This window comes from Monodelphis domestica, chromosome 1 (assembly GCF_027887165.1).
Source record: "Monodelphis domestica isolate mMonDom1 chromosome 1, mMonDom1.pri, whole genome shotgun sequence".
Taxonomy (NCBI): domain Eukaryota; kingdom Metazoa; phylum Chordata; class Mammalia; order Didelphimorphia; family Didelphidae; genus Monodelphis; species Monodelphis domestica.
In genome coordinates, this window is record NC_077227.1 from 698,909,704 (window position 1) to 698,934,769 (window position 25,066).

General features: G+C 37.5%; 1 protein-coding gene across 1 annotated transcript in view; it reads right to left on the reverse strand.

Moving 5' to 3' along the window:
* The window catches only part of ZDHHC7 (zinc finger DHHC-type palmitoyltransferase 7), a 70,433-nt gene extending 60,683 nt beyond the window's left edge, over window positions 1-9,750 (reverse strand). Inside the window, exon 1 of the mRNA XM_001365353.4 lies at window positions 9,387-9,750. The gene's annotated coding sequence lies outside the window, so the exon portion shown is untranslated. The remainder of the gene's footprint in view (window positions 1-9,386) is intronic.
* Window positions 9,751-25,066: the final 15,316 nt, after the last annotated feature.

Genomic DNA, 25,066 nt, shown 5'->3' on the forward strand with positions numbered 1-25,066 from the left:
CTTGGAAAATATTAACACATCAAGCATATTTTATGATCATTTATGAGGCCTCTAAAAACTTTTAATTTGTTTCAATGTGATTTATCCTGGGTTTCAGTGTTTGTTTCTTAAGAGTTAGGGAGACATGAGTTTAAGTCCTGACTCTGATATACACAACTGGCTATGTGACCCTGGGCAAGTCACCTAACTTCTCCAGGTGCTAGGCAATTCCTTAAAGACTATGTGTAGAGGATTGCTAGGTTGCTCAGTGGATTGAGAGCCAGGCCTAGAGATGAAAGGTTTTAAATTCTAATCTGGTTTCAGACGCTTCCTAGTTATTTGACCCGGGACAATTCACTTAACCCCTTTTTATTAGCCCTTACTACTCTTTTGCTTTGGAACTAATAATACACAGTATTGATGCTAAGAGAGAAGAGTGTATGGTTTTAAAAAAAAAAAAGACAATATTGTAGAGAAGCTGCCATTCTGCACTGTCAGAATGAATTTCCTCATCCAGGAGTTTCCTACATCAATGAAGTCACAGGTCTATCTATTCCTATACTTAAAATTAATACTTTGCCCTTCTCTTTAGTAATTTAAAAAATTATCTTTTAAAAGTCATCTGAAGGAGAAACTGGGTAGCAGTAGATAAAGAGCCAGGCCTGGAGTCAGAAGAGCCTAGATTCAAATCTGGCCTCAGACATTCCTAGCTATGTGACCCAACCAAGTCACTTAACCCTGTTTGCCTAGCCCTTGCTGCTATTCTGTCTTAGAATTCATACTAAGAGAAAAAGTAAGGATTATTTTTTTAATCGAAGAAAAGAATAATTTTCTGAAATCAAGGACAATTAACATTCAGACCAATTAATTTTTATCCTTCATATATTACTCTCATAACTATTGATTTCTGTAAAGGACTAAATGTGCCTTAAAGACAGACAACTGTTAAAAGGTCTTGTCTGATAAAAAAGAGAATTGTGGCCCAAGAGAAAGCACTCTAGATTTGGAATCAGAAGACCTGGTGCAGTTCAAGTTTTTACTATCTGTGTGTCCTTAAACAAATAATTTAACCTTTATTTCCTCGTGTGTAAAATGAGATGATTAGATTAAATTACCTCAAAAGTATCTTTTAACTGAAGATCCCCTGAAGCACTGAAAAAAAAAGGGGGGTTTTGCCCTTAAATCAAAACAATAATTTCTCAGCTACAGATAACATATTATCTGTCTTTAAAACTCTGGAGCAGAGGTCCAAATTCTGGTCTAGATACCTCCCTCCCACCTTCTGCGGAAGTCTGGAAGGCTAGATTTAATACTGGATGTTTAGATATGGAAGTTAGTTTTAAAGTCTCCTTTCTTCCTCTTTTTATTCATTATTAAAAGGAATTGCTTTCTAGGAAAGGAGGGAAAGAGATAAAGTAGGAAATATAAATGATGCAAAAACAACATAAATCATTAAAACTCATTTTTTTTCTAAACTCCCTTATTATCTTCAACTCTTCCTCATATGGCAGAGCTACTGAATATTAGAGCTAGAGAGGACATTAAATATCAATCAACTAGCCCAATCTCTTCTGTTTTTCAAGAGATAAAACTGAAGCATGGACTAGTCCTCCTAAAACATGCTATTCTGCCACTCATTTTGCCAAAATATAGGATATTATGGTCCACTGCTTCTAGATTATTAACTCACCCTAACCTCCTTCTTCTGGACACATTCCTTATGTCAACGTCCCTCTCGTTTTGAAGAACCAACAAGTGAACTTTAATATTCCAGATGTCTGATCATCAGAATACAGTCGGGCTATTCTACTTGTCTATGCCCCTGATACAGCATATAATCCATACCATACAATAGAACTTTAAGTGAATCTTATACTTCTTTGTGTACCCTAGCCTGGCACACATAATAGAAACTTAATACATATTTTTAAGTGAAATGAATGAATACTACTTTTCCTACCCATTCACAAACACTAGTCTTTGAATATTTTTTCATTCTTGAAAAAGTCTAGTAGGACAAATGGTATTCCTTCTGCAATTAATTAAAAGACCTGTGATATAATCACTGAAGGGACCACCTCCTCTCCCCAATCAAAGGCAGATGTTTACCCTTTCAGAATTGCTTAGAGACACAAACAAATTGATTAAGTTCTGTAATAGCTGAGACTCTCCAAACTAAGCTAGACTGACCCTCAAGAGCCACTAAGTCTTACTGAGGAAGCACACCTGAAACATTCCCAACTTAGAATAACTTTGCAAGAAGTTAAGATAGGCTAGCAGAATCTTAAAAGAGACCAACAGAGCCTTAAAAGACCCAGGGTCAACCCCATTACAAAATAAAGCATTTTTAAACTCTGCTCTCAAGGAATTCAGTTACTAGAAGACAATCTGAAAACATGTAGTAGTACATACAAACAAGATGGATAGATGACAAATTGGAAAGAGTGGCTTCTTATAAACAGTGGGATTTTAGCTGGAACTTGGAAGGAAGCCAGGAGGCAAAGATGAGGAAGGAAAGAACTCCAGACATGGGAGATAGCCAGAGAAAACATAATCTAGAGTTGGAATATCTTGTGAGAAGAATAGCAAAGGAGGTCAGTGTTGCAGAATACATTGAGGGTTTCAAAGTATAAGAAGTCTGGAAAATTAGGAAGGAGCCTGATTATGAAAGGTTTTGACCCACAAAGAGAGGATTTTATATTTAATACTGAACGTGAAAGGGAGCCACTGGCTTTTAGTGGAGGCTGTGTGGGAGAAGTGATGTGGTCAGATTGGGTTTTATGAAGATTGGCAGATTAAGTGGAGGACAGACTGGTGGAGAGACTTGAGGGAGAACATTGCAATAGTCCAGGAATGAGGTGATGAGGGTTTGCAAGAGGATGGTGGTAGTGTCAGAAGGGAAGAGGGAACATAAAAGAAAAACTGGTAAGATTGGATAAGGGAAGTGAAAAAGACCAAAAAGTTGAGAATGACATCTAGATTGCAAGCTTGGGTAACTGGGAAGATATTAGCACCCTATACAGAAGTTTGGAAGGGAGAAGGGGGGAGGGGGGGAAAGTAGTTCAGTTCTGAACATGTTGAACTTAAGATTCTACTGGACGCATAGTTTGAAATGTCCAAAAGACAGTTGAAAAGGCTTGACTGGATGACCTTGAGAAAATTCTTTAGCCCTCTTAGCAATCCAGCCCAATTCTCAGCCAATTCTCAGAGACCATAGGAAAAAATGGCAAAATAACCATATATTTGCAATAGTGGTGGCAGTCTCCTCAAAACAATAAATTCATAGGTATAAGCCAAATAAAGTGTTTCCTGTCCCATAGGCATTCTATATAATCAAAATGTCCTAATTACACTATTTCTCCCTTCCACAGTTATGACACTGGAAAACCTATTTGAGTGCTAACTTCATATTCTTTTTAATAATCATTTCCAAAACAGGAAATTACCTTGGAATTTATGTATGTATGTATGTATGTATGTATGTATGTATATATGTGTGTGTATATATATATATGTATGTATGTATATTTCAAATGGAGAGCTTTTGTAACAGGAGTTGCACAGTGTAGACTGGGTAAGGACAAATGGCTCAACCTCTGAGAGTAGTGGTAGAGTACTTTTTACCTGGGGTTGAGGTAGGGTACTTTTTATCTTAGTATCCCCCTCCAAAAATCATATAAATGAATCTTAAAAAAACAATGTGAGATCTTTTAGGATACTCTAGCAATAAGTTTTCATTGTAAAGATATGGAAATACAGTATAGTAATTTTGATACTTGTTAGGCTTGTTAAAAACAGGATTTGTGGCAGAACAATGGGGTTGAAAGTCAGGATATCAAACTAGAACTGAATATCCACTCCTAACTGAGACTTCAAACTAAGTTACTTAAGCCCTCCCACATCTTTGTTTGGCAGTGAAAAGGAGAATGTTAACACTGAAGAATAAAACTAAAACAAATTAAATAATAGGTGAAAGTGCTCCAGGCTCTTTAGGGGCAAAGGTGCTATAAAAATTCAAGGTATAATTAATAGCTTATTATTATTATTATTATTAAACTTACCAAAGTGGCTGCCCCGGATTTTGGTATTTTAACACCTACAATGTGTTGCACAAAGGAGGTACTAAATTTAATTAGACAAGTAGTTTTTTAAACACTTGTTCTGACAGGCTCTATTTTAGGAAGTGAGCTGAATGAATGCTGGGGTTAAAGTACAGTTCTAATCATTCACATATATACTGACTATTTGCTTAAAAAAAAAAAACACTCACTAGGCCTCTTCCCTGTCTCAGAGAAGCTAACTACTACTGATTGAGCAGTCAAGCATTTACTAAACACCTTCTGAGTACCAGGCACTGGCTAGGCACTGGGGACAATAAGCCAAAAATGAATCAGTCTCCTGCTCTTGAGTTTACATTCTATTGTGGGGAGACATCTGTGCATATATATATATATATATACATATATATATGTATATATATATATGTGTGTATATATATATATATACACAAAAGTATTCAAGGTAATTGTTTGGGAGAGGCACTAAGTAGCTGGGAGAAATCAAGAAAGGCCTTAAAAATTGGCATTTGAGCTGAGTTAGGAAGGAAACCAGGGTATAACGTTCAGATATTCTACTAAAGTACATTTGTAACAATTATGTTCTTTAAACATTCTTTCCATCAATTTGCAATCATGAAATATTTAGTTTGCTTTAAAAGCATAGCAATTATCTACTGCACACAAAACCACTATTTTCCTCTCCAATTACAGAATATAAAGAATGTGTAAGAAGAATGCACAATATTAATTTATCACTGCCAACTGCAGTCAACTTTCAATTTTATACCAACATACTATCCACAATCTACATTATCAATATCAAACTATGGCTTTCAACTTCCAGAAAAACCTTTTAAATCAAACCACTTCATTATCCCTAAGGGAAGTTATAAATCAAAGAATTGCAAATTTAAGGGGATTGAGTAGGTACTTATATTCTGAATCAGAATGGGAGGAAAATTTCCACATATACTGTTCATATTTGTTAGTAGAGGATCCGGCAAAACTTTTACTTTAGTTCTTAAAAAAACTCATGGCAAACTAAACAGTTATACAAGAAAAGCAAGTGCAACAGTCAGCACAGTAACGAAACCCAAAATAATCTTAAATTTATTAGTGAAAAAAAACCCTCCATACTTGCACATTTAGAGCCAGAATTTCTCCAAGTATCCATTCCCAGGAAAATAAAGCTAGACTTTTCCAGATCTTCCAGAGCAGGTTTCATTATTTTGCTTCAAGTAAATTTACAGAGAAACACACCCACCTGTATTCAAATAAGTCCCACAAGGATTTCAAATCCAAATGTTCTAAACTCTAAATTATATCCATGCTAAGGGAAGGACCAAGATAGCAGATACCACAAAAAACAAATGTTCACCGTCTGACTCTGGAAAGTATTTTAATTTAGAGCCATCCAGGTGAATAGAATAGTCTCTAGTGCTATGAAAATTAAAAGGGCTTAAACAAAAATAATACTATAAATGTCTTATAGGAGAAATTGTTTCATTTCTCTCTTTATATACCTTTAAAGCAACAAAAAGGAGTACTGAAACAAAGTTGGGCCCTCTAAATTCTCAGTAAAAATTGAAAGGCAATAGATAATGTCCTTGTAAAGTACCTATTTTCATGGATCAAGGATAAGTCCATAGGCATGAAATGGTTTTAAAAACACTAAATATCTGCTGCCCAGAGAACTTCAGTCAACTGATGTCCAGAAAACAAAATGTATTAATCACAGGAGTGCACGGATGATGTTGGTATCTCTCAAATAACACACCTAAAGGAAGGTCCAACATATTGGATAGAGCTTCTATAGAACTTCCCTGTCTTAACCTCTTTCTCTGAGACTTTAAATTGCAAAAGAAAGAGCCCACCTGCACTGGTAAAGGGAGTTCCCTCAATCCAGGAGTTCTTTATGTCAACATAATCTCAGGCTCAGTCCTTATCCCTAAAGAACACCAACTAACATTTATATATTATTTTAAGGATTACAAAGCACTTTTCATATAATATTTCATTTGATTCCCATAATAACTTTGTAGGGTTACTGTTATTTATCCCCATTTTATGGATGAGGCACTATGAATTAGTTCTCACACAATCTGTGTTGGAAGGGGCACCAATAGCTATCAGATCTAAAGAAAAGGAATCTTTTCCTGCACTATATTAGACACATGCTTCCAACCTTTTGAAAAGGAATTCACTATTTCCTCAAGGAGCTCTTATTTCACTTTGGAACATCCCAATTGTGAAGTATTTTCTTCTTACAAATCCTGCCTGCAATGTCTTGCCTGACCAAGTTAAAAATCTGATCCTCCAGATTTGATAGACCTCCATGACAGGTCTTCTAATACTTGAAGATGATTATATCCCCACTAAATTTTTTCTTCTCCAAGATAAACATATTACCAGATCCTTCAACTGATCCTCATTTTTCAAGCTCTCAAAAACCCCATATAATCCTGTTCACCCTCCTTTTGATGCCCTTTAGCTTATCAATATCCTTCCCAAACTTTTGCTAATTAAACACAATATTACAGATTTGATCTAACCAGGGAAAAATACAGTGAGTTTCCCCTTCCCAGTCCTGTCCACATATATGTATCTCATAACTTGGCTGCCATACACTGTTTACTCTTACTGAATCTGATGTCAATTAAAGCCCCAAGATCTTTCAGATAGACTGCTTTCTAGCCTAAAAGTTTACATTTACCTCTATTTAATGTCAGCTTACTAGATTCAAAACCTCACTAATATTCCAGCCTGGAGAAAACTTTGAATGCTGACACTTTCACCCAATGTGCAAATCTAGTACTCTCTCCACTATGCCAAGCTGCCTCAAATCAAGAATCACTCCTCTCTAGAACCAAATCCAGGCCAAAGGAATTTCCTATTTAACCTTATGGTCAATCACTATGTTGTCACATAAGGATTAACACATCTTGATCAGGCAGTATGGGGTACCAGAGGGAATACTTAACTGGGAGTCAGGGGAGTTGAATCTTATATTAGTTCAAAGTCTACCCCTACCACAAAGAAGATTCTGAAGAGTAACTTTCTAAGCCTAATGACCTTCTCTGTAAAATGAGAGGCATTGATTAGATGATCTACTTGAGTTTCATACTTCTAAAATGTTGATTCTATTACTATGCATCTAAGAATCTGGACAAGTACTTTAGAAGAACATCTATAACAACTAATTAGAGCTATACTCTAGTGTACTAAAGCTTGTTTCAAATGAAATAAATGAGTTTTGATTAAATGGTAGCCCAATCTAAAATGGAAAATTTACAAGCTTCAGTAATTTCTTACACTACACTTAACAACAGAAAAACAAATTGGTTTTATTACAGTTTTCTCTAATGATTCTATGTAAGACAAGAACCCACCCCCATTTTGTAGAGTACCTACTAGAGAAAGGGGTGGAGTACAGGGACTTGGTAGCAGCAATAGCACCTTTAAGGCAATGAGAAGAATCCTGCCTACAGACAGGAAAAATGCAAGAAGTCCAGGAGAGTTACAGAATTTTAGAGCTGGAAAATACCTTAGAAAGCATCTAGTCCAAACCCCTCATTTTACAAATGAGGAAAACTAGGTTTATATACAGAAAAGCATGTTCAAGGTTGAACAACAACAAAATCTCAGAAACATTCATTAAATGCCTGTGTGTAAAGGGTACTGGAAAATTGTACTGTTGATAGAAAAGCTAAGTTTAGATAAAACAGGATTGCTGCCCTCTTTATATACATCTCATCCGGTTTTCTTAATTTGGTATCCTATTAGGTTCCAATTGTGATTTTTGGTACCTCTGAGCCCTCAGGCAAGTCTCTTCACCTTCCAGAGCATGACTTTCCTCAACCTTAAAAGAAAGGGACTGGACCACAAGGACCTAAGGGAGTTCTAGAATGATGAGGCTATGATCTTATGCACACACTCCACTATTCACAGGACTAGACCTCACAGTCTAATAGAGGGAAAAGATGCCAATAAAAATGCAGAACACTGTGTATTAGTGTACATTAGAGCAAAAATGATATGAGGTTCTGAGGGGGAAGGTCATTCATCTCCTGAGGAAGAGAGAACAAGGGAAGGTTCCTTGGAGAAAGTATATATTGTTCCTTTCCTACCATATTTTTTAAACTACCTTACTATGACAAAATTGTCTACAAAAGAGATAAGGAAAAACGATTTATTTACTAAACTTAAATAGCAAAAAATGTTGGTCTTAGTTGCAATCCCAGTTCTATTATTGGCTTCCTGCTGTTGTTGAGCCCTTCTAAATTTCCAACTTCTTAATCCATCAAATGAAAAATGTTCAACTGAAACAAAGGGTTCTTAACCTGGGGTCTTGTGAACTTTTAAAAAAGTCAACAACTATGGTTTAATAACTGGTTTCCTTTATCATTGATTTTTTTTAAAAACTTTATTCTGTGAAGAGATCCATTGGGTTCATCAGCCTGCCAAAGGGACCAAAAAGGTTTAGAACTCCTGAACTAGGCTGATCCCTTCCCGCTCTAAATCCCATAGTGCCATAAATATAAAATTCGATTAAAAAAAAATCCAAAGTAAAAATAGTGGCTTTCTAAAGGAGGGAAAGAAGACAGAATTTGGAAGGGAACAGAAAGAAAGTAGAAGAGTGGAGGCTGAGAGAGATGAGATTTTGATCATCAGTGTAACAAGGGAGTGGGGCATCGTTTCAAAAATACAAAGACTGGAAGGAAGAAGAGTAGAATTACAAATAAGAGAGTGGCAGAGATTAAGGTAAATTAAGGTCTCCCAGAATGGAGAAAGCCAAGTGTGTAGAAAAGACCAGCCCTCTAGAACAGAATTTGGAGCTGGAAAAGATCTCCGAAATCGGCGAATTCAACTCTCTCCAACTGGCAAGAGAAGGTAAACTGAGAAGGCCAGGGGGTGAGGGAGGGGGAAAAGATGAGGGAAGAAGAAAGGGAGGAAAAAAGGGAGGAGGGGAGAAAGGAAGGAGCAGGGAGGGGGAGATAGAGAGACATGAAAAAAGAATAGAAGAAAAAAGGTGAGGGAAATGGACTTCTAAAGACTCCTCAGAATAAGGTTTTTAAAAGTATAAAATACAAAAGAAACCCAAAGGAGGCGAGAACAGAGGGAAAAGTGGAGAGAGGAAAAATAAAAAGGAATTAGGGAGGATGGTGATTTTAAATAGGAGGAAAGAGGGAAAAGGGAGAAAGGAAGGCAAGGTGATGAGAGAAAAAGAAATAAGGAGAGGGGGAATGAGAGGAAAAAGAGGGAGGGGGAAGAAAAGAGAGAAAAGGAGGAGAGGGCGGCATAAGGCCGAGCGGGGCCGAGAAAAGGAAGGGAAGACAGTCAGTCACTCACCCGGGTCCCCGGGCCGGGCTGGGCGGGAGCCCCGGTGGGCCGCCCGGCGCGGCGGCTCCTCCTGGCCTGCGGGCGGCGAGGGCGGCGGCAGCTGAGGCGGGCGGGCGCACATCATGCGGCTGAGCTCATGACCCGGCAGCAGGCGCCGGGAGGAGGAGGCAGGGCCACCGCCGCAAGCAGGTTCCCTCGCGCCCGGGCTCGCGTCGGCTTGTTCGCTGACTGTCCCACCCCGAAGATGTAGCCGCTGCCGGCGCCTCACAGGCGACCCCGCCGCCCAGGGCACGGTTGGCCGCGAGCAGCCCCCGGAAGTGATCTTGGGGAGTCAGGGCGCATGTGCGGCATTCTAGGTGAGGCCGTTATTTGACTTCCGGAACAGGAGGGGGAGGGGGAACGGGAAGCCTAACGGAGGCGGGGCAAAAAAAGACTTGGAAAAGAGGGATTTAAGATCACCTCGAGAAGGTGAACCTTTCCTAGGACGCGGGGAAAAGCCGTTAGCCAATTGTAGGCTTCCATAGCAACTCCTCCTCGGGTTGGGAAACTTGAAAAGGGCCTACGGGTTCCCACTTCACCCAAATCCAGATGTTTGCCAAATGTAGATCCTGAAAGGTCTAGGGGGGGCGGAAAGGGACAGTAGTCCTCTCACTGCGGCAGCTGCTGTGTGTCCTGAAGTTTCTTCTCCTAGCCTGAAAAACGAAGAGGATTGGACCGACACTTTTGTGGTTCTAGAAGGAGATTTTAATTCTTCAAAAAATTTAGGAACAGCTTACCCAGTTAAACCAAGAAATAAGTCTTTTATTTCACAGACGAGGAAACAAACCTTGAAAGGGAAAGTAAGTAGCCCAGATTGTAGGAGTCACCGGAATCACTTCACTTGAACTCGCCTCCCATTCAGGATGGAAGAAAACGAGGAACAATTCTATTTAAAGACGACATGAAGCAAAGACCTGGCCAACCTCGTGCACGGTGGGGAATTTCCCCATTTTTGTTTATTTTCATCAAAGGAGATTCCACGAAGGCAGAAATTTTTAAATTTTAAATCTTTATTAGTGGAGTGAAAACCCATATTAATGAAATCGTGAATCCTTGATGTATTGAATTAAGTAAGAAACTGCACCCCTGCAGGCAGCAACCACAGTTTGGAGAGGTCACCCCTTAGCCTCTCAGGAAATGTTTCCAGCTAAATTAACTAGGAGATGTGGGATTTGCAAACATGTTCTGCCATGATACAACTACAACCGTAGCACCTAAAATAATGAGTCTTTCCAAGCTGAAGACTTGAAAAAGAAAAACACTTCTAAACTCTATTCCTTCATTTCTTACCTGATATTATATAGAAACAGCGTATTGTGTATAGTTTCTGTGACAATGTAATGTGAAGATCATTTGTGTATAAATATATGTATGTGTGTGTTTAATAAACATATTACCACTAATTGGGTTTTTTAATTACCTCCTTTGCTAAAAGCCCCAGAGCAAAAGCATCATTAAATTATCCATTAAAATGTTTAAGACTGCAGCATTAACAATAGAAATAAAAACAGACCATTGCCTCCAAGGTCATTCATTTATCTCCCTAACTCAAGCCTTGGTCTTCCATTGGTGGAAAGTCCCCTTCACAGGTCTTCAGTTTTCTCTTTTCTAAAGTGTATGTGTTAGGACTAAAGGAGGTTAACACTAAACTCTGAGATTCCTTTAAGTATATTAATATTCCTCAGTTCAATTCAATTGAACAAATGTTTTATTTGCAGTGAAATGTATATAGGCAACCAGCAAGTTTTTTTCATTTTTTTATTATTTTATTCCAGTAACAAATTTACACAAGTTTTCCAAAGTTGATGATTCATGTAGTCTCCCTCCCCTTTTCACTCCCCCTCCTGAAGATGACAAGCAATTCCACTGGGTTTTACATGTATTATCATTCAAAACCTATTTCCACATTATTCATTTTTGTAATGAAGTAATCTTTTAAAACTAAAACCCCAAATCATACACCCAGATAAGTGATAAATCATATGCTTTCTTCTTCATTTCTTCTCCAACAATTCTTTGTTTAGATGTGGATAGCATTCTTTTCATAAGTCCCTTAGAATTGTCCTGGATCATTGTATTGTTATTAGGAGCAAAGTCTATCACATTTGATTGTCCCACAATATTTCAGTTACTGTTCTGTATACCATATTAGCCCGAATATAGTGCAATGTTTTTTTCCCAAATGTGTACCTTTGAAAGCCACATTCGCACTACATTAGAGCACTTCCAGCTTTGAAACCATAAGTTGTATATTGTGCTCCTCAGCATATGTAAAAAGCATGGCTATCTCCTGGGGAGTTGGGAAATGACAACAAAACACCTGTTTGTTTTGATATTCCACCAAATGTCACTGTTAATATTAAAGGTGCCAAATCAGTGTTGATTAAAATTACTAGAAATGAGAAAACTAGAATGACTATGATGCTTGCAGTCACAGCTGATGGGAGCACACTGACTCCTTATGTAATTTGAAGGCATAAAACATTATCTAAAGAAAAGTTACCATCAGGAATGATCTTCTGTGTTCAGGAAAAGGGATGGATGAATAAAGAATTTGTGTTAGATTGGTTGAATGTGGTCTGGAGTAGGTGTCCGGGTGTGTTACTGCATCAGAGAGGAATGCTCCTACTTGACACATTCAAGGGACACCTGACTGCAAATGTGAAGAAAAGAATTGCAGAAATGCACTGAGACCTAGTTATTCCAGGAGAAATGACGTTTCAATTACAAGTGTTAGATGTAGTAATTAATAAGCCATTCAAAGATCATTTGATGAAAGAATATAACAAGTGGATGTTGGCCAGAAACCATGAATTTACTCCACTGGGAAAAATAAAAAAAACCATTGGTCACTTGGAACTGGATCAAAACTGCTTGGGACAAAATCTCCACAGAGTCCATTGTGCTTGGATCTAAAAAAATGATGGTAGTGAAGATGGTGTTTCATGGGAAGAAGAGGGTGATGGGGATGACTCAAATGATGTTTCTGGAAAATGCGGAAATAGAAGAGGAAAGAGAGCATGATTAAATATTGTAAGGTAGTTTATCATAAATATCTATAAAAGTAACACATTTAATAAAAGTGTTGGCATTAAAACTTCTTTATCTTGTTTTCAGGACCTTGAAAAAACTGCCTGCATTATTCGTGAGTTAAGAAAATTGTAGCTTAAAAGGAGAAAATAAAATGTGTGTTTCCTCTTTCTGAGTTACCGTTCAAAATACTTGGGACCACACTATATTCAGGGTCGTATTATATTTGGGCTAATACAGTAATGTTCTCCTGTTTCTGCTTATTTCACTCTGCATCAGTTCACATAGATCTTTTCAGTTCTTTCTGAAATCATCCAATTCATCATTTCTTGTAGCACATAGTATTCCAACACCATCAAATACCACAATTTGTTCATTTTCCAATTGAGGGACAGCCTCTCAGTTTCCAATTTTTGGCTACCACAAAAAAAAAAAAGCACAATTGTAAATATTTTTATACGAACAGAATCTTTCCTATTTTTTTTATCACTTTGAGATACAAACCTAGTAGTAGTATTACTGGATCAAAGGGCATGCATTCTTTTAAAGCCCTTTGGGTATAATTCCAAATTGCCTTCCAGAATGGTTGAATCAATTCACAACTCTACCAGCAATGCATTAATGTCCAATTTTTCTACATCCCCTCCAACATTTATTTTTTTCCTTTACTCTCATATTGGTCAGTCTTCCAGGTGTGAGGTGGTACCACAGAGTTGTTTTGAGTTACATTTCTCTAATCAAGAGGGGCTTATAACTTTTTTATATGATTATTGAAAGCTTTGATTTCTTTATCTGAAAACTGCCTCTTCATATTTATCCCACAAACATTTTTAAAGTATTCTGTTCTCACCACTAAGTGCTAAATCTTGGGAAACCAAAACAAAAAAAAATAGCACCTTTTCTTTATTCTTTTTATTTCTTTATTTGAAACTCTTACTTTCTGTCTTAGTAGCAATTCTAAAACTGGAGAGCAGCAAGGACTAGGCAATGGGGTTAAGTGACTTGCCCAGAATCACACAGCTAGGAAGGGTATTGTAATAGATAGATATTGAGGGTGCACAGTATGAGCACAAATTTGAACCCAGGGAAAAATTTCAGGAGGGCAATTTGGAATTATGTCCTAGGGGCTATACCACAAGGCATACCCTTTGATCCAGTAATCTACTAGATCTATATCCCAAAAAGATTTTTTAAAAGGGGAAAGGACCTACTCATACACAAATATCTATAGCTGCTCTTTTTGCAGGGGGCAAAGAATTGGAAACTAAAGAGATGTCCATCAATTGGGAAATGGCTGAACAAATTGTGGTATATGATGGTGATGGAATGCTATTGTGCTATCAGGAATGATGAACAGGATGATTTCAGAAAGAGCTGGAAAGATCTTCATGAACTGATACAGAGTGAAATAAGCAGAACCAAGAAAACATTGTATACAGTAACAGCAATTCTGTGGAATGATCAAATGTGAGACTTAGCTACCATCAGCAATACAATAATCCAGGTCAAAGAATGCTGTCCACTTCCAGAGAAAGAACTGTTGGAGCAGGAAAGCAGATGAAAACATTCTATTTTTCACTTGTTTATTTAGGTATATGTTTTGGGGTTTTGTTTTTATAAGATTTTTCACTTACAAAAATGAACAATATAGAAATGTGTTTTGCATGACAATATACGTATAACCCAGATTGAATTGTTTACTAGCTCTGGGAGGGGAGAGGGAAGGAGGGTGGAGATGATTTGGATCACATAACTTTGGAAAACTTACGTAGAAATTTATTACATGTAATTGGTAAATAAAATAAAATAAAAATAAATTGGAACCCAGGTCCTCCTTACTCCAAGCTGGTGCTCTATCCACTGTGCTACCTAGTTACTCCCATGGTCCCTTCTCTTAAGCAATTCACATTCTAATAAAGATGACAACATTTAAATAACTATGTACATATATGATATATAAAGAGAAGGCAGAAGGTCATCTAAAAGGGGAAGGCCTTGGGCAGAATGTGAAATTCTAAGTGAGTCTGGAAGGCCATCAGGGAAGCTAAGAAGTAAGGATAAGGACAGAGAGCATCACAAGTATGAGGGACCACCAGTATTCAGGCAAAGTCAGGAAATGGAAAGTCATGTAGGAAGAGAAGCAAAGATTGTCATTATTTGGGGGAGGGGAATGGGCAAAGATAGAATAGATAAAAGCAATTGAGAGAAAATGGTCTTTAAAAAAATTTTTAAATCCTTAAATATATTATTTATTTGAATTTGTTTTAGGTTTTTTGGTTCCAAATTCTCTCCCTCCCTCTCAACTCTTATTTTGAACATTCATTTGTAAATTTTTGAGTGTGTTCTGAATTCTCACCCTCTTGCCTCTACTCTGTCCATTTAGGAGGCAAGAAATGTGATGTCAATTATACATGTGAAGTCATATAAAATGTTACCATAATAATTATATTGCAAAAAAGCAAGAAAAATAAATTGAAAAACATTTTGGTGTACATTCAAACTCTATCAGTTCTTTCTCTGGAAAAATCATTTTTTATAAGAACTGTCCTAGATCATTGCATTGATCAGAATTTTGTCGTTCAATTTTTTCAGTCACATCTGACACTTTAAGACCCATTTGAGATTTTCTTAGTAGAAATACCGGAGTGGTTTGACATTTCCTTCTCCAACTCTTTTGACAGATGAAAAAATTGAGGCAAACAAGGTTAAGTGACTCACCCAGTGTCATTCAGCTAGTAAGTGTCTTTAGGCCATATTTGAATTCAGGAAGATGGGTCTTCCTGATTCCAGACCCATCACTCTATCCACATCTCTACCTGGCTGCCCTTAATCAGAATAGCTAAATTTTTTACAGTTGATCATTGTATAATATTGCTGTTACTGTGTACAAAGTTCTCCTGGTTCTGCTCATTTCACTTTGTGTCAGTTCATTTAAGTCTTCTCTGGTTAAGAAAATGCCATCTTAATGGACAAAAAAACTTGTACAAAAATATTCATAGCTGCGCTCTTTGTGGTGGCCAAAAACTGGAAAACGAGGGGATGCCCATCAATTGGGGAATGGCTGAACAAACTGTGGTATATGTTGGTGATGGAATACTATTGTGCTCAAAGGAATAATAAAGTGGAGGAGTTCCATGGAGACTGGAACAACCTCCAGGAAGTGATGCAGAGCGAGAGGAGCAGAACCAGGAGAACATTGTACACAGAGACTAATACACTGTGGTATAATCGAACGTAATGGACTTCTCCATTAGGGGCGGTGTAATGTCCCTGAACAACTTGCAGGGATCCAGGAGAAAAAAACACCATTCATAAGCAAAGGATAAACTATGGGAGTGGAAACACCGAGGAAAAGCAACTGCCTGAATACAGAGGTTGAGGGGACATGACAGAGGAGAGACTCTAAATGAACACTCTAATGCAAATACTATCAACAAAGCAATGGGTTCAAATCAAGAAAACATCTAATGCCCCGTGGACTTACGCGTCGGCTATGGGGGGGTGGGGGGAGGAAAAGAAAATGATCTATGTCTTTAACGAATAATGCTTGGAAATGATCAAATAAAATATATTTAAAAAAAAAAGAAAATGCCATCTTTACCCTCATGGAGTTTATGGTCTGATAAGAGGATGTCACACAAATGACTATAGACAATAATCCCCTTATGAAGGTGGGACAGACAGTACTAGACTTGGAATCCAAAGGACTTTGATTTAAAACCTGTTTTTAGTCATGTAACTGTGGACAGTTACGTAGTGCCAGAATGCACAGAACAAAAAAAAAATCTGACACTTGCTAGTTGTGTGGCCCTGGGCAAGTCTCTTTATCCTCTTTGCCTCAGTTTCCTCATTTACAAAATAAGCTGGAGAAGGAAATGGCAAACCACTCCAGTATCTTTGCCAAGAAAACCTCATATGGGATCAGAAAGAGTCAGACACAAATGAAAATGATACAATGACAACACAACAACAAACCATGGACAAGTCAATTAATGTCTGAGCTTCAGTTCTCTTAACTATAAAATGGGGACAGTCATACCTATGGTGATTTCCTCCCAGGATTGTTGTGAGAAGCAAATGAGACACTTTATGCAAAATTCTCTGCAGAATTTTTATATATGTATGTGAGTTACTATATCATTAAATAAATATGATATGCTATTTAAGGTACAAGAGGAGAAAGGTCAGTATAATTAGAGGATGGGAACTGAAGGTGGTGTCTTATTTTGATTTCAGAAGGCAACTAGCTATCAAAATGTATAGAGCGTTAAGCCTGGAGTCAGGAAGACTTGAGTTCAAATTCAACATCAGAGCTTTACTAATGGTGTGACCCTGCACAGGTCATTTAAGTGCTCTTTGTCAATAGTGATAGCACTGGGGGGCAGCTGGGTAGCTCAGTGGATTGAGAGCCAGTCCTAGAGATGGGAGGTCCTAGGTTCAAATCTGGCCTCAGACACTTCCCATCTGTGTGACCCTGGGCAAGTCACTTGACCCCCATTGCCTAGCCCTTATTACTCTTCTGCCCTGGAACCAATACACAGCATTGATTCTAAGATGGAAGGTAAGGGTTTAAAAAAAAATAGTGATAGCACTTACCTCCCAGAGTTGTTGTAAAGACCAAACAAGATAATAATTGTAAAGGGCTTATCACAGCGCCTGATCCATAATTGGCACTTAATAAATACCCATTTCAAGTTCCTAGTTTGTGACCCTGGGCAAGTCATTTAGCCCCATTTCCTTAGCCCTTGATCTTCTGCCTTAGAGTTGCTACTAAGACAGAAAGTAAGACTTTAAAAAAAAATTTAATACTCATTTTCTTCTTCCCTTTAATGGAGAGTCCTCTTAAATATGTCCACCAGAATACTCTAAGATAGTTTCCATTTCAAAAGGAGAAAATGAACATTCATTAAGATTCTACAGAAGCAATCAGACTTGTGTCTTGGTCAGACACACTATATCTTGATTTCTGTTCTGAAACTCTGGTCTCATACCTATTAAATCTAATCCCCTGGGTATTGTATGAGCCCTCAAGCAAGTACCAAGACATTGCACCAAGAGTAAAGACAGATCTGGCTAGAGCTGCCACAAAAATAAACTGAACTTATTCCAGTTGCCTCCATCCTTTCCCTTTTGTTTAATGCTGCCATATATTATCACCCTCAAGATAGTATTTGATTAGGGGAATTTCAGTGACTCAGTGGATTGAGAGCCAGGCCCAGAGATGAGAGATCTTGGGCTCAAATCTGACACTCAGACACTTCCTAGCTGTGTGACCCTGGGCAAGTCACTTAACCTCCATTGCCTAGCTCTTCCCTCTCTTCTTCCTTGGAATCAATACACAGTATTGTTTCTAAGGCAGAAGGTAAGAGTTAAAAAGAAAAAAAGACAATATTTGATTGAAGAGGTGGGGCAGAACAAGGAAGGACAAACTGACTTCAAACTAGAATTTGCATATCATACTGGCATAATAGATAAGGCACTGGGCTCTGCATCAGGAGACCCAATTTCAAATCTTGCCTCAGAAAGTTACCAGCTGTGTGACCATGAACAAGTCCCTTCACTTCTATTGGACTCAGTTTCCTCATCTGAAAAACAAAGGGGTTTGGACTTGATGACCTTAGAGGTCCCCTCCAGTTCTGAATTCAGGATTCTATGACAGCTTCACCTAATGTCTCTGTGCCTCAGTTTCTTTAGTTGTAAAATGGGTGCTAAAAATAACACCTGAGGATCAAATGAGAAAGTATTTATAAAGGGCTAAGAACAGTACCTGGAACACAGGAAGCACTTATTAAATGTTTGGTTTTTTCTTCCTTCCTTCCTTCCTTTCTTCCTTCCTTCCTTCCTTCCTTCCTTCCTTCCTTCCTTCCTTCCTTCCTTCCTTCCTTCCTTTCCTTCCTTTCCTTCCTTCCTTCCTTCCTTCCTTCCTTCCTTCCTTCCTTCCTTCCTTCCTTCCTTCCTTCCTTCCTTCCTTCCTTCCTTCCTTCCTTCCTTCCTTCCTTCCTTCCTTTCCTTCCTTTCCTTCCTTCCTTCCTTCCTTCCTTTCCTTCCTTTCCTTCCTTCCTTCCTTCCTTCCTTCCTTCCTTCCTTCCTTCCTTCCTTCCTTCCTTCCTTCAAATGGCAACAGGAAGATATGGGAATATGGCAATATGAATATACTGTTGGTGGAACTGTGAAGTGATCCAGCCATCCTGTAGAACAATCTGGAATTATGCCCAGAGAACTATAAAACCAGATAAACCCTTAGACCCAGCAATGCCACTGTTGCATCTTTTTCCCAAGGTGATTAGGGAAAATGGAAAAGAAGCAATATGTCCTAAAATATTTACTACAGCTCTCTTTTTAATGGCAAAGAATGATAAATTGAGGCAATATCCATCAATTGGAGAATGGCTGAACAAGTTGTGGTATATGATTATGATGGAATTCAATGTTCCAAGAAATGATGAGCAGGTTAATATAAGAAAAACTTGGAAAGACCTATACGAAATTATAAAGAGCAAAATAAGTAGATCCAAAAGAACATCACATACAACTACAGAATTAATATTTAAAGAAAATAGCTTTTGAATATTCACCTTCAGAGAAGGAACTGATAAATAGAAACACAAAAGAAATAATGAATATGCACTTTTTTGTTGGATTATGCCTTTATGGTGCAGGGAAGGGAGGGAGTGGAACCAGGGAATTTTAATGTAATCGATAAAGTAATTAATTTTGAAAAAATGTCAAAAGGAGGTGGAAAAACAAATAAAATGACTCAGGCTTCCAAGCAAATTCCCTACAGACATACAAAAAATATTAGTATTCCATGGGACTATTATAAGCCTTTCTTTCCCAAATTAAATTTGAGATATAGAAATATTAAAAAATAGAAAAGCCAGACCTAGAAGTATACTTGCTTGCATTGTTTGTTGAGTGAATTAAAGGCTATTCCTCAGGACAAAAAGAATGTTTTTTCATTGCTGGAGAACTCCTTTGTGTCAAATATCACAGTTTCCGGTTGGTAACTTATCAAATGCCAATTACACATCAGAGATGGCAAAGTGGGGCAAGAGAGCACCATCTACAAAGCCTCCTGAATCTCCTCTTAGTACTAGGGTTTAGACAACATGCATTCCTTCAACAACAAGATACTGATCACCTGTTTTGTGCAGAATGCCTTGCTAGTGTAAGATTAAAAATAATAATACAATACTCTAAGTATTATATTTTTATAAGATTTATTAATAATAACTTGAAGTGAGGGAAAATGATAGCCTGAGCGAAGAGGAGCTACCTGGACCTTGAAAAGGAGGAGGAGAGAGAGAGAGAGAGAGAGAGAGAGAGGAGTTACATACCTTTTATCCTTACAAACATAAGGATGCAACTTGGGGATGAAAAAGGAAAAGGATTCTGGGAAATGAAGTCCAAGGATACAAAATTGTGATTACACAATTCCTTTGGGAGATTAGTTGCCCCAATGGATCATTTAAACATAACAAACTTAAAATTCTAAAGATTTTTTACTAAAGGTATATACAATATTGTAGTTTCTAAAGGGAAATTACAATAATTAGGGGATAAGAGGGGGATAAGAGGGAAATGAAAGAGAAAAAGAACAAAACCAATGATTGCTAACATTGTTAAAAAACCAATTTTGGGGCAATCCCCTTTGGCATAATAGTGTATATTCAAAACAAATGTATTCAACCCTCCCACAGTTCAAATCACCACATCCCAATGTTCACTGTGGATCAAAATGATGCAGCATCTGTGCAGGCATCTTTAGGGTACCTTCTCCAAACAGTTCACTTTCTAGATTTGGAGAGGTAGCAAGTTTATTTTCCTAAAATTACTCTCAAAAGAATTTAAACTTTGCATTATAGGATAATAATACATTCCCCCCTGAGGAAGATATTGACAAACCCAGGGATCACACAAGGATGCATGGCTGAGTTATGAGGTATGTGAATCAATTGGCAAAAGAAAATCAAAAACATGAAAAAAATCCAAATAAAAGAGAAAAATAACTTCTGTATGAAACATAAAATATTAAAGTCTTATGTGTAAAAATTCTAAGTAAGGAAACAAACCTATAACAGGTCCATGAATCAGGGCCCAATGAAAGTGATTTATGTCCCATAAGCATGTAGTAGCAATTATGCACTTACCCAATAAGCAGTTAGGACTACATAAAGTTTGCTACATGTTACAGTTAAAAGAGTGGTTGCCATAAACTGTGACCGCAGAAATATATATGGTTTCAAGACATTGTCTTGAGTTAAATCAAATATAAAGTGGTCACCAGGGAAAAATTCCCAAATATGAAATATACCCAAGCCAGCTGGGTTTTTATGGAGATTTTAATTAATACAAATAAGGAATTAATGAAAGAGAGAGAGTAAGAGGAAACAATGAGAAAAGGGCTAGGCTAGCCCAAGCCAGCCTAGGCCAGCCTAGGCCCAAGTCCTAAGAGAGAGATCAGTCAGTCTTTAATCCACTCACCACAATATTTGTGCCAAGCAAGATTCTAGTGTTCAGAGAGACCCACCAGTTCAGCTCCTGAGCTCCACTTCAGCTTCCAAGGTTGAATCCCCCTTCAGAGGCCTTCTGATTCTCCTTTTAAAGAGAATTTTCTCCTATGTCACCTCCCCTAAGTTTTCACATCTTCAAATCACAGTAGATGTTCAATAAAGAGTTTACAACTTTATCTTCCCCTAAAGTATGCTTAAGTATAGGTGGAATAGAGTTCTCACATTCCTGATCAAGTACCTTCATTGTTTAAAATGGGGAATGGTCTTAACCAAATGTTCTGAAGTAGGGTCTGAGAATTTTTAAGATTCACAATCCCCCCTGATGATCATTGGAGGACTAGTCTCCCCATTGATCATTTAACATAATCACCTTGTAGTCCTAAACGCACTTCTAACTATAGATATATACAATATTCAATTTTCTAAGAGGAAATTAGAGTAGTGAGGGAGGAAATAGAAAAGAAAGAAAGCAAAACCAATGTTTTGCTAGGTGCATTGACAGAAAGCCAAATTAGGGGCAGTCCCTTTTGGCATAAAAGTGTACATTTACAATAAATGTTCAATCAAACTTCAGTTCAATCAACCAAAGTTCATTCTTGATCTTCTTGATGTAGTGTAGGTTTTCTAGCATCTTTCTGCAACAGTTCATTCTTTGAATTTAGGAGTTAGCAAGCTTCTTCCTTGAAGATCTTTCCTCGAATAAAATCAAAATCTTGGATTTTTATATAAAATACAATCTCAAACAAAAGATCAAAAATCTTGAATTTTAAATTAAAATACAATCCCCCTGAAGTAGGTATTAAAAACATGCAGTTCAGCTTAGGATGCAATGTTGAGTTATGGGGGTGTATGAGTCAATTATCAAAAGAAGAGAAAAATATAACCAAAAACATAAAGAAAAAAAATTCAAAATAGGCCCTTGTATAGGTCCAATTTAAAGTAGTTTCTATTCCATAAGTCTGTAGGACTCAATGCAGTGATATTTCACTTACCCATTTACAGCCAAGACTGCAGGAAGTTACCATAATATAAGAAGAAAAAAGGAACTAGAATTCTTTTTTGATAGGGAAGTGTCATTCCCTCGTCTGACTTTTTTTGTCATTCTCAGGGATATAAGGAGCCAGCATGATAGTCAAATTTTGGTACTTGTCTGAGTACTTCGCAAAGAGTGTAGATACAAGGAAGTCCTACAACTTAACATATGTCAAGTGTCGCAACCTCGAGTCCACATTAATATTTCCTGTGTGCTCTTTTTGGCACAAAAAGGGTTAAGGTTAAGTCTGTGCTCCTTGTTTTTATCCCATTTTCTGGAATCAGACACAATCATTAATAATAGTCTCATAATATTTTATCAATAAATGGCAGGTTCCCATAGTTTAAAGCTTTTGGGTAGGCATTGATATAATAGCGAGTATATATCTATTAAACTTGTATTACTGCAGAAAAATATTATTTATATGTACCTTTAGTACAAGAAATGAGAATAAAAGGAAAAAAATCAATTATTCTAGTAAAAAGAAAAGAAAAGCAATAAAGAAAAATAAGGGGAAAATCAGTAATTCAATGTGTTATCGAAAAACAGCATCCATTTGTCTATGGATTATTATCTCCAAATCACGCAATAGAATACAGTCAATCGGTCTCAGTAGAAGATGCTTTCTTCACATGTGAGCAATGAATCCAAGAGTCCTTTTCTCCAACCTTTATAGATGTTGGAGTAGTTAATAATATTTGGAATGGTCCTTCCCAAGAAGGCTGAGTTGCTCCAGTACACTTGAAATTCTTAATATACACTTTGTCTCCTGGGTTCAGGTCATGAAGAGAAAAGTCTAGTGGTCCAGCTTGTACTGCAGCTCCAGATTCATGAAGTTCACGTAGTTTGTGCTGTAATTCCTGTATATAGGAAGCAATAGTAGTATCTCCCCCTAATAGTGATGTATATGCAAGGGGGAAAGGTTTAGGCTATATAGGAGGATGTCCAAAAAGCATCTCAAATGGTGAGATGTGTAGGTCTCCTCTAGGGCCTGCTTCTAAGATAAAATAGGGCCAGAGGGAGAATTTCAGGCCATTTTAAATGTGTCTCAGTGCATAATTTTCCAATCATAGTTTTAAGTTCTTTGTTCATTCTTTCCTACTATTTGGAGGGGAGAGAAAACTGACTAAAATTTAACAGCCAATTGGGAAATAGCATTCCCTGGTCTGATTTTACATTTTCTCTCAGGGATAGGGGAGCCAGGATCACAGCCAAAATGATGTGCTTGATAGAAGTGTAGGACAGGGAAGTCCTGTATCTAACATATGTCAAACAACCACAACCTCAAACCTCAAGCAAGTTCAAGTCATTGTCTTGGCACAGAATCTCATAAATCCCATTGGGATTGGTTGGTCTCTTTTACCGTGTGCTTGATTGGCCCTATGCAGGTTATTTTTGTAATTCCTTCTCATGTAATCAGACACAATCATTAAGCAATGTCCCATAATTTTTTAAACAATCAATGGCACTGTTTCCATAGTCTAAAGCTTTTGGGTATGCATTGACATAAGAGCTAATGGACATTTTAAACTTACCCTAGTGTAAAATCAAAGAAACCTTTTTAATACTAGTAACATGTGCTTCAAGTTGAAAAAATAAAACTCAAATACCATATTGCACACAGAAGGGGAAAAAAATAATAAAAAGTTTAAAAAAAAATAAAAATATATAGCTTACTATCAGTGATACACTGTGTCAGCCAAGGAGAGGTAGAATACAAAAAATGAAATCCATTTCCTTTTAAACTTGGCCATGAATCACAGTGTGAGTGCAAATTATTTTCACCAAGTAATGGCTTTATAAAACAGTAGTATATCAGGTAATGCACATTCAAAGAAATATATTTCCACTTGTGGAAGATATTGACCAAAAAAATTGACAAAATTGACAAAATTCACAAGAACACGACAATAACCAACAAACCCACTATCATATAGGAGTCACATGAGTCACAAAATTTAATTTTAAAGCAAATAATCAGCAAATACAATAAGCATGACAGGGTATAGGCATTGAATCCAAGAGTCCATTTCTCCACTTCTAATAAAGACTTGTTCACTATTCATAGGAGAACAAAACTGAAAGAGTTAACAATCAATAAAGCAATGGGGTCTGAAAAGGCTTAAATTCACTGCCAAACTCTTTAAGGTTCCTTCCCCTCCTCAGTATTATCATCCATTTCGATTCCTTTGGAATTCCCCATACATGCACTGAGCATAGTGTGGACAAATCCCATATTGGGTGTGTAGCAGAGACTGAGCAGGTCAAAATGGCAAAGGAGTGTAAGGAGATAAATCTCTCTTCTGACTCTTGAGAGTACTAAAGCTACCAACTGCAAGAAGTCCCATCAGTACACCCATGAACAAAAGTAAGAAAAGACATCCTAAAACTGTAAGCTGTGTGAGCTCAGTAAGGCACTCTGGAAACGAAAGCTGTTTGAGATAGATAGGAAACTGAACCATGCTTACAATATCTATTTCCTGTCAGTAGGTGGTGCTACCCTAAAATTCACTGCCTAGGAGTAAAAGCCTCACAAGGAATGTTTGGGAGAAGAGTTCCATCCCTTCCCCCACATACGGATAAAACCATGGCCCCATGATACCTCAGTCCCAATCAGCTTAAAAATTCATTTGGAAAGCCTCAGCAAGCAAGGGAAAGGGGGATTTATACTTCACTAGCTTTTTAAGAACTCCCAGCTTGTGCGTTGAAAAGATGTAGTGCAGACTCACAGCAGGGGGTTTAGTCCCAGGTAAGTGGAGGCTGCAGCCTCGGCAGGGACCACTTAGGCTGAATCAACAGCAGTAAGTGGCAGCAGCAAAGCAGGCAACAGCAGCAATAGCAGTAGCAGTAGTGGGAGCAGGAACAGCAGCTGGGCACCAGAAGCAGCAGGAGAGAAATGCAGCTTTGCAAAATTTATCTACTTTTTATTCTTTACTCAAAGGCTTTCTTTAAAAAAATGGAGAATTCTATCACTTCATGGATTGCCAGAAATGTAATATTAAAAATTAATATACAATACTCCAAGTATTATATTTTTATAAGATTTATTAATAATCACCTGAAGTAAAGGAAAA